We start from the raw sequence: 9,728 nt of genomic DNA, 5'->3' as shown, positions 1-9,728 counted from the left end.
GTACATTTTTAAAATAATGTAAAAACTAAAATGAATTGTAAAACTGAAAGTCATTTTTAAAAATTGTGTTCAGCATGGTGGGCCGCATTTGAATTCGTGACGGGCCGCGGGTTGAGAACCACTGGTCTACACTCTATACCCCAAATTTATTTAAAAGAAAAAACTGAAATATCACACTGACATAACTGCCATGCTATTGCACTTGAAAATTAGCTCAAGTTCATCCCGTTCCTCTGGATTGTCTTTGAGATTTTCCTACACTTTGACTGGAGTGTGCTTTTTGCTTCGTCATTATAAGTATGGAGTGTGATGTGTGAGTGTGAGCGTGATGTGAAAAAGCACTTTAGCAGAAGGCTTCAACATAACAGGATATGGAAAAAAAACCCAAAGGGATCTGAATACTTTCTGAATGCACTATCAAGTTAAACAAAAAGTATTTTACACATGTACAAACGACATACACAAATACAACACACTCCCTATATTAATAATATATTTGTGATATGGATCTCTCCTGTAATGAGTTCAACAATGTGGTGTATGATTAAGGTCCACATGGCAGAAATTAATTGTTTTTCATTTGATTTGCATGTCTGTCTGGCTGTGGTTCTGTCCTCTTTGTGGCTTTAATTATTTCAGCTGGACAGGTTTTCAGGAATGAGCAACCCAATATGACCAAATGCATTATAGTTTTCACCTATCTATCTATCTATCTATCTATCTATCTGTCTATCTATCCTCAATGCTGTGCGTAATGCTTTGTATCATTCAAACTTTGTAAACTTCAGCAATAGCTTTGTTTATGGAAAGCCGTTTTAACATTTAATCTATAAACCTTACTAGTATCTATTTTCATGCTACAAGTACTTATTTTTAGATACTAGTATATTTTCCATTAAAGAACTATTACTTATTCATTAGCTACTTGTGCTTATTCTGTAGGTACTAGTAACTTTTTAAAAGATACTAGTACTTATTAATTAGATACTAGTTCTAATTTATTAGACACTAGTTCTTATTTTTTAGACACTAGTACTCATTCAATAGATACTAGTACCTATTAAATAGACACTAGTACTTATTCATTAGATACTGGTACTTATTATTAAATAGTACTTATTAAATAGATACTAGTACTTTTTGCAATAGTGACTAGTAACAAATTTAACATTTTGGTAACACTTTATTTTAGGGTCTCTTAACTAGTTGCTTATTAGCATGCATACTAGAATATTAGCCATTTATTAGTTATAATTAAGCACATATCAATGTGTTATTCTACATCCCTAATCCTACCCCATACCTAAACTTAACAACTACTTTACTAATTATTAATAAGCAGCAAATTAGGAATTTATTGAGGGAAAAGTCGTAGTTAATAGTGAATGAGTGTTCCCTATTCTAAAGTGTTACCAACATTTCACCATTGACTTGTATGGGCATCTGTCATTGAGATATCAACTATTCAGTTTTGACTAGTATGTATTAAAAGGGACCCAGGTTTATCCAAATAACCCTGCGTAGGTGGCCACCCCCGCAACCCACCTCCACCGGGAAAATGTTCAGGCTCAGGAATTTTGTTTTTTTTGCACTTTAACCCCAGCTATTGGAATAAGTACTAGTATCTAATAAATACGAACTAATGAATAAGTACTACTAACTTTACAAAAGACACTAGTACCTAAAAAATAAGCACTAGTAGCTAATGATAAGTACCAGGAGGCTTTTCACAAACTTTAAAAAGGTACTAGTACCTAAAGAATAAGCACTAGTAGCTAATGAATAAGTAATAGTACTGTAATGGAAAATATACTAGTATATAAAAAATAAGTACTAGTAGCATGAAAATAGATACAAGTACAGGTTATAGATTACATGTTAAAACGGCTTGCCATACTTTGTTAGGTCCAGTCTTAACAGTCTTAAGTCTTAACAGACTTTCCATATGTAGTTTGGATGAAACAAACTTTCCATTTCAATAACAATTTTGCTTTATGAGGTATTGTTATTATCAATTAGCCTGGAGTCTACACACACAGTGAGTGATCTAAGAGCGCCCTCATGTGGCCATACCTAGATGTACAATGTCCAGTGGTAAACATATTGTAGGCTATTTAGAATCTCTTGTCAGTTGTAGAATACAATTGGATTTAAATTCTATACTTATTGTTTTTAAGTTATTGTGGACTATAAACACTGCTCAACAGAGCATGCAGTGTTATATCTGACCACTATTAATTAGTATTATATTTTTATAAGATGTGTACCCACACCATTTGTCTGTGCAAAACCATATACAGTGAACTGAATTATATAATTACATCCCAGTAACTTGCATGATATGAGGGGGTGGTTTCAATATGCATACAATTATGAGCTTTGTTAATAGAGGCTAGATGTGTGTTTAATGAAGAAAGTGCCTGTTAAAAGCCCAGACATGAGGATGAGTTGAGATTGAAATAATGCATTCTCATATTTTTCTAATAGTACTCATATTTTTCTAATTTTGGAACAGTTGAATTGTGGTGCTTCTAATTAAGTGATGAAAAGCAGTTGCAAACTGTTTTAAATACAGCAGGTATATAGTACACATCTATTATTTTATCCAATGTAAAATTTAAATATATAAATGTGGCTGCATGATAATTGCAATATAGCTTAATGGTGTTATGAAATCAAAGGCTGCTGTTTAATCAAATATCTGTATATTCTGATGCTTTATGTGTTTCAAATTGAAACACAGCACAGTGTTCATACAACTCAAGTTCTTGTTTCACAGAAAATACAAATCTCCAGAAAACTCCATCTCTGCATGTGCTATGAGTTTAACGTGAATTTGAGAATGTGCACAAGGTTTATTTATTTATTTTTTTCTTAACACACTCTCATTATTTCCCAAATTTTCGTGGACCGAAGTTTACAGCATTTCACCAGAATTCGGCCAAAATAAAAGCTAGAGGATTTGACATTTAAAGCTTTAAGGTTTGAATGTTTTAATATTAGTATTGGAACTTGTAGTGTAAAATAAAATTATAATTATTCAAATATTTATTTTTATTACACAGTACAATTTTTGTAATTTGACAAATCTATCACTATCACAACTAAACAGAGGTTTGAGTCCACTTTAAAGTCCAGCTACAAAGTCAACATAACACACACACACACACACACAATAATTTTACTTGCATGTTACATGAGCATTAACCAACATCAGGGAACCATGGACATGCAAATGTGTTGCTAATTATTATAATATTAGCGTAAAATCTCATGGGGCACTCATAGTAAATATTTTACGTCTATGGGGTTTGACCAGTGGTGGGTAGTAATGATTTACGCCATTACATTTACTTGAGTACATTTTTAGAAATCATTCTAAATCATTCAAATGGTTTGTGGCTGTAACATAAACTAAAGGCTATGGGCCCTTTAAAACATGGGCCAGGTCGTTTGATACATCTGCTTTCTGTTTCAAATATGTCAACACAGGAAAGAAAACTGTACTAATTCATTCATTTCATGTCTTTAAAGGTATAGTTCACCCAAAAATGAAAATTCTGTCTTCATTTACTCACTCTTAAGTTGTGCCAAACCTGTATGTGTTTCTTTCTACTGTTGAACACAAAATAAGATATTTTGAAGAATGTTGATAACCAAACAGTTGATGGTAGCCATTGACTTTCATAGTATGGGAAAAAAAAAATTGTCAATGGTGGAAGTCAATGGCTGGTTACCAACATTCTTAAAATGGTTACCAGTATTCTTTCAAAGAAACTCAAACTGGTTTGGAACAACTTGAGGGTGAGTAAACGAAGACAGAATTTTCATTTTTTTGCTTGAACTATTCCTTTAAGGTGAACATGAACAGCTGTAGACTGTCAAAACTGAAATCCATGTAGCTAAAATCACTGAAGAATTCGTCATGTCCATATGGAGGTCTGTAAGTGGCCTACTGTTACTACAACAGTTCCTTGCTGACAAGATAAAGCCATGTTTGCTCAATGCATATGCTGCTGTTGGCCCAACACAGCTGGAAGTGTGACTCATCATGCAGATCTACCTGATTCCAGTCCAATCACAGTGTTTCTTTGCTCATGAGAGCCGCACAGCACAGTGGCATAGTGTCAGAGATGGGACCCAGGTGTGTTTCTTGAAACACTGCCATTGGACAGCACTCTGATGTTGAAATCCAAGCCAGCGGTCAGCTTGAAGGAATGATGGCATAGTGCAGCACCTGCAGTGACACCAGCGTCTCTAACTGTCATAACTCTCTGCAAACATAACCACTGTTCTGTGATCACGTCCACTGATGCACATGCACTGTATGGTGATCTTGACAGCTGGAAGTGTGACTCATCATGCAGATCTACCTGATTCCAGTCCAATCACAGTGTTTCTTTGCTCATGAGAGCTGCACAGCACAGCGGCATAGTGTCAGAGATGGGACCCAGGTGTGTTTCTTGAAACACTGCCATTGGACAGCACTCTGATGTTGACGTCTCTAACTGTCATAACTCGCTGCAAACATAACCACTGTTCTGTGATCACGTCCACTGATGCACATGCACTGTATGGTGATCTTGTTCCCATGGTGGCTGGTCAGCGTGTGTACTCAGCACCTCTGTTCTCATTAGAGCGTTTGCTGTGTGGAGGAGTTGAGTGCTGAATACACAGAGAGATCTGAAGTTGTGTTAATGATATGCACTCTGCTCACAATAGCAAGTGTCTAAACAACCTCTATCACCCAAGGGAATTAAGTTACATTCATTAGTTACTAGGATACTGGCGAAGAATAATTATAATGATTATAATGATTATTATTATTATTATCCTCATCCTCATCCTCATCATCCTCATCATCATTTTTATTTGCAGCACTTGCATTTGAGTAACATTATTATTTAAATGGTAATAACAATAATAATAATTGTTATAATTATGCACAATATTATTATTGTTGTTATTATTTACAGTACTTATATTTGTTTAACATTGTAAATAATTATATTTGTAATAATTATAATTTAATGACCATTTGTAGGGTCATAATAATAATAATAATAATCATATTAATTTAATCATTATTATTACATATAATACTTATTATTATTATTATTAATAATATTTGCAATACTTGCATTTGAAATGTTCATTATTACATTATAACATTATTAATTATTTAAATAATATTAATAACAATAATGATAATTAATATTATAATTATTATGTACAATACTTATAATTTACCACATTTATATTTGTTTAACATTGTTAATAATTATAATTTGTAATTATAATTTAATAATAAGAATATATTATTATTATTATTATTATTAACAGTGATATTGAAAATTATTGTTATAATTATTATGTACAATACTTGTTATACTTTACAGTACTTATATTTATGTAGCATTGTAAATATCTACATTTGTAATAATTATCATTTAATGATAATTTGTAGGGTCATTATAAAATAATAATAATAATAATACTGTATTCCATTCTACTAATATTTCAATAATTTCACAATATTACAGTTTGTTATGTATTACTGTGTTTTTGATCAAATAAAACCATTTTAGTAAGCCTACTTTTTTGAATGCTATATGTTAAACGAGTTGTCCTGCAACAGGATTTATAAAAGTAACCTGCTGCATGTCAAAAACTGTTACTGACTTGGACTTGTGACAGAGGGCTTCAGACTTGGACTTACAGGCTTGGCACCACATCTGCCAAAAAGTTAGACAGTCTGATCTGAGGTTACCCCAAAAGTTGCTTCACATTGCTTTGGCTGCGCTGGCTGTGCTGAGCACACAGATAAGACAGATGTTATTCACACTATGATGTAGCAGAAAAATGAGGACACTGTGTTCTGTCCTCCGCAATAGGGCAGACACATTTCACATTGGCCTTATGCTGTCAGTCATCAAATACTTAGGGTTTACCTTTAATTCTCTTTCTTGACTACACCACGAGCACACTTCATGACTGTGTTTGGGCTGGACTTGCGGCGGACAGCTGTCTCCTGTCCCTCTTACTAGCATGTTGTTTTTCTTAGGAATCGCCTGACATAAACAGGATATATGTAGAAGCAGAGGAGACCCTGCAAAGTGTATCGCACAGCTGATTATGTGACACATATTACTGAATGGTGATTGACTACTGACCAGCACGAGCCTCAGCAATAGTGACATGTAAGGAGTGTTTTCATCAGATTTATTCAAGAAAAGTAGCTATATTTTAATTTTGATACAGATATTACAGTCAAGAAATCTTAAAAACCGGCCTAAGCTGTTTTTTTGCATTCAACTGCACTGCTTTTCCATCTAAACTTGCACTAGATGGACGTCTTTGATTGTTGTGCCTGCATCTCACACACGAGGGGGCATTTTTAAAAGGTTTTGTCAAGTGAAAAAAGGTAAACCTATAAAGAAAGCAGTTTTTTTTTCATTCCACTGCCCTGTGTCTCATGTTTTTAACCACAAAAGTGCATTATGCATGAATAGCCCCTTAAAAGTAATGAGTTCGTGGAGTGTCGTAGGCAAAATTGTTGATAGTTTTGACATAACGCTGTCTGTTTTCGCATATTGTTGATATGATTTAATATATTACCAATCGGGTATGATTTTTGCATTAAACTTTGCACAAAAATAACAATGCTGTTTTGTTTGCAATTTGTGAAATTGTATTTGTTTTATGAACATTACTTTAAAATATTATGCAGTTTCTTAAACAGAAAGTAATGTAATTTCACTCCTTTGAATTAACAGTTTAATGCTGTGCTTGAATGCTGAGGAGATTTTAAAAAGCCTTCGTTGAAGCGTTATAAGCCATGAACCTAGCCAACCAGCTATGAAATGAATCACAACATTACAAACTTGAAGCAAAATTTGAATTTGAAATTCCACAGTGCGCCCTCTTGTGCGCTCAGGAGACAAGCCAGTAGCATTTTTTCCCATAACTGAAATTATGTCTTTAAAATAAAATGTGATTTGAGTATTAGTAATATTTAAGTTTTTTTTTTAAATCTTGTTTTCAGACCTTTTTTAACAAATCATGCACAATTTCACTATTCACTAATTAACACTATTCATACCAATGTTTACAACCATGCAACATTTTTTTTATCCAAGACGCACTAAACATATACAAATGTCATATTTACTATATTTACTTTCATCATCTAGTAATATTTGTCCAGACATTCCTTTAACTCTAGAAACACAGTCTTGGTAGACGCTTATGTAAGCCGTTTATTTTTGCACCTGGCCTTTCACTCTCAAGTACAACCCATTTGACAGCTCAGTTACTCACATCATCCAGAAGTTCAGTTGTATTCTGTATCACTGACTATGAATTCCACATCCGTCAATATGTCAGTACGTGTGTTTGGCATGGTGTTTTCTGAGCACATAGTTGAACATGCCTTTACTTCAAGAACATTGACTTCGAGATCTGGGACGTTGAGTTATGAACAGATGTTCCCAATTGTTTTCATCATAATTATTTCAGTCCTCAAATCTTCAAATCTTGAGCCCTTGGACCAAACAAACAAGCTCTAAAAGACAACAACTTAAATATTTGTGTGTATAAGCACACACACACACACACACACACGCGCGCGCACACATATACAATAAACTTAAAATATATCGTCTTTCACTATGGATAAAATTAATGGGATTTTTACTTTCCGAACCTGACTGCAAAGCAAATTGGCAATAATTGAATTGCCTCACATGGAGAACTATTACAAAATAATTATTATCTCTAATTAACTCGTGTAATAATTATACAAGCAGTCAGTCGTTCATGTGTTCAGTCGTGGTTGAAGTGCTCATGTGTTATTACTGTCCCGCTGTAGTTTGGAGAAAGGCCATCAGTCAATCATAATGACAGTTGTTATCTGCGGCCTCAGAAGAGGGTGTTGAAGGAACAAAGCTGAGATTTGTGCGAGCTGTTAGGATTCATGTGACTGAGTCCTCGCACGTAGATCTAAAAACAGACGAAGAAACAAACCCCATGTAAGGCCATTATACCAATGATACATGACCCAACTGCTAATGGTTGTTGCATCAGGGTGCGAAGCTGATAAGCGAGGTCCGTGGTTCTGAACTTTGGCTTTTTACTTCTGGAGTCAAATTTTACCTTTTACATTATGAGGCAACCCATATTACTATTGTTTATTGTACAAAAGTAACAAAAATGTAGTCACAATCAAACAGTGAATTGTAGTAATATGAACTGAACTGCATTGGACCAACAATTTGCAAAATTGTTAACGTTTTATTTGGTAGCACAGAGTAGAGACCTGCGCAGTACGTATTTTTCAGTCCCGCTCCCGCCCGTTCCCGCAAGATTCTGTCCCGCGCCCACCCGCTCCCGCAAAAATATATCTTATCTGGTCCCGCTCCCGCCCGCAACGTTCATGTTTTGTCCCGCTCCCGCCCGCAAAAGCCCGCATAAAAGTAATCTATATAGATTGTTTTCAGTACATTGAAAACATTTACATGAAATGGTTCTGTAACATCTCCTAAGCTCCACAACATCCCAGCATAAACACTCCCGATAAAATATTTGTTATTTAGGCTAAGCATCAATATTCACAACCACTGTTATTTTTTACAGAAAGCAAGCATGGGCTGCTGCGTGCATGGTTTGGCATGGCAGAATTCGAGCAGCACACTTCCTTTATTATCACAAAAAGCTGACATCTCAGTTAATCGCGATCTCATAAAGCTCTGTTATAACACTAAATATATGCACAATGAATCTTTCACAGTGTCTAAAATGAGAGGATTCGTGAGCACGCAATTTCAGCACTGCGGTGAGTAGATTCTAACTTAATCACCTCTGATTGGTCATTGCGTTCCAGAAATCAACAGCTGAGTCTGTGATTGGCTACATTATAAATGGAAACTATGTCTAGCTTGCGCGCTAATCATTTTAATGTTAATATTAGTTGTTCTTTTTGCTTTAGTGCAACAGATAAATAACAATTTATATGTTTTAGACACTTTATGTTTAGATAATTTCTATTTTGCGGGAGTCCCGCGAATCATTTTATTCTCCCGCATCCCGCACACACACGAGTCTCTTCCCGCCCGCACCCGCACTCGCCCATCAAGAGTTGTCCCGCGCCGCACCCTGTTGCGTTGGGTCCCGCGGGAGTGCAGGTCTCTACTTTAAAGCTCTAAAAATGATCCAGTTTAAGTTTTTTTTAATGGGATTACCAAAATATACTTTCATCCAGCACGCACACACACACGAGTCTCTTCCCGCCCACACCCGCACTTGCCCATCAAGAGTTGTCCCGCGCCGCACCCTGTTGCGTTGGGTCCCGCGGGAGTGCAGGTCTCTAGCACAGAGTTCAATTGACTTTTTTTGTTTGTTTGTTTGTTTTGACAACACCATTCTGGTTAAAGGGTTAGTTCACCCAAAAATTCTGTCATTAATTACTTCACCCTCATGTCGTTTCAAACCTGTAAGACCTTCGTTCATCTTCTGAACACAATTTAAGATATTTTTGATGGAATCTGAGAGCTGTCTGACCCTGCATAGACAGCAACGCAACTGAAATGTTAAACAGCATACGCTGTTTACAGAGTGATGCGGAGGAGACGAATTGTCGAATAAAGTCGTTTTTTTCTTTCTTTCGCGCACAAAAAGTATTCTCGTAGCTTCGTATAATTACGGTTGAACCACTGATGTCACATGGATTA

At 35.3% G+C, this 9,728-nt stretch overlaps 1 protein-coding gene across 1 annotated transcript in view; it reads left to right on the top strand.

The window, feature by feature from the left end:
* The window catches only part of prkg1 (protein kinase cGMP-dependent 1), a 142,880-nt gene that overhangs the window by 117,795 nt on the left and 15,357 nt on the right, over positions 1 to 9,728 (top strand). The window lies entirely within an intron of this gene.

Source organism: Sinocyclocheilus rhinocerous, unplaced genomic scaffold (assembly GCF_001515625.1).
Source record: "Sinocyclocheilus rhinocerous isolate Xijiao unplaced genomic scaffold, SAMN03320098_v1.1 scaffold24, whole genome shotgun sequence".
Lineage (NCBI taxonomy): Eukaryota > Metazoa > Chordata > Actinopteri > Cypriniformes > Cyprinidae > Sinocyclocheilus > Sinocyclocheilus rhinocerous.
The sequence above is the reverse complement of the archived record's forward strand: the minus strand, read 5'-3'. Positions and strand labels throughout refer to the sequence as shown.